Raw genomic sequence first — 1,273 nt, 5'->3', positions numbered from 1 at the left:
TTTGAGGTTTTTTTGACAAGAAATGAGTGGGTCTCGGTTTGTTCCCGGTGCGCTGGATGGGGCTGTTCGCGGCGCGGGATGCGAGTGTCCCTAAAGCAGCTCCGTCCGTCTGTGACCCTCAGACCCCTGCAGAGCAAAACTCGCCTGAGAATTTCAGTCTGGGGTTTTATTCGTCTACAGCCCAATGAGAAAAATAAAAAAAAAGGGGGGGAGGGGGGGGGAGATAGATAATGAACTTTTGGACCTGAGGCTCACTGGGAAAGGTGGCGATGGGGTCCAGGCGGGTGCCCTCGCCCTTCTGCTCCCCCCAGCCCCTGGGATGCGAGCCCCAGCCATCACCCCTTGCCTGGGCATTGCTGTGGGCCCCAGCCGGGTCTGTTACTGCCCTCTAATGAGGGAAACCCAAAACTGCAATTTTTTTGGTTCATTTTACTTTTTTGAAAAGCTGAAGGACTCCTTTCCCATGCAGCCAGGGCCATGGAGATGCTGAGGCCGGGTGGGACACCGGGCCAGCAGGTGGAGGGAGGTTCTCCTTCCCCTCTACACTGCCCTAGTGAGGCCCCATCTGCAGTACTGTGTCCAGTTCTGGGCTCCCCACGTCAAGAAAGATGAGGAGCTGCTGGAGAGAGTCCAGGGGAGGGCTACGAGGATGATGAGGGGGCTGGAGCATCTCTCCTGTGAGGAAAGGCTGAGGGAGCTGGGCTTGTTCAGCCTGAAGAAGAGAAGGCTGAGAGGGGACCTTATAAATGCTTATAAATATCTCAAGGGTGGGTGTCAGGAGGATGGGGCCAGATTCTTCTCAATGGTGCCCAGCAACAGGACAAGGGGCAACGGGCACAAACTGAAGCAGAGGAAGTTCCACATGAACATGAGGAAGAACTTCTTCCCTCTGAGGGTGACGGAGCCCTGGAACAGGCTGCCCAGGGAGGTTGTGGAGTCTCCTTCTCTGGAGATATTCAGGACCGGCCTGGACGCGGTGCTGTGCAGCCTGCTCTGGGTGACCCTGCTTCGGCAGGGGGGTTGGACTAGATGACCCACAGAGGTCCCTGCCAACCCCTACCATTCTGTGATTCTGTGAAAACACACATTATTTGGGCAAATCCCTGCACAGACACTCGGCACCTGCGATTTGGGACCCAACCTCCCGCTCCTTCAGAGGGGAGAGGCTGGCAGCTTGCGGAAAGAGCCAGACCCCACTCCCTCTGCCACCGCTTGGACCAGCTCACAAGAGTGTGGCTTCAGCCAAATCTGCGCAGTCATATAAAAACTGACC

Source organism: Opisthocomus hoazin, chromosome 10, assembly GCF_030867145.1.
Source record: "Opisthocomus hoazin isolate bOpiHoa1 chromosome 10, bOpiHoa1.hap1, whole genome shotgun sequence".
Lineage (NCBI taxonomy): Eukaryota > Metazoa > Chordata > Aves > Opisthocomiformes > Opisthocomidae > Opisthocomus > Opisthocomus hoazin.
Note: the sequence above shows the minus strand (reverse complement) of the source record.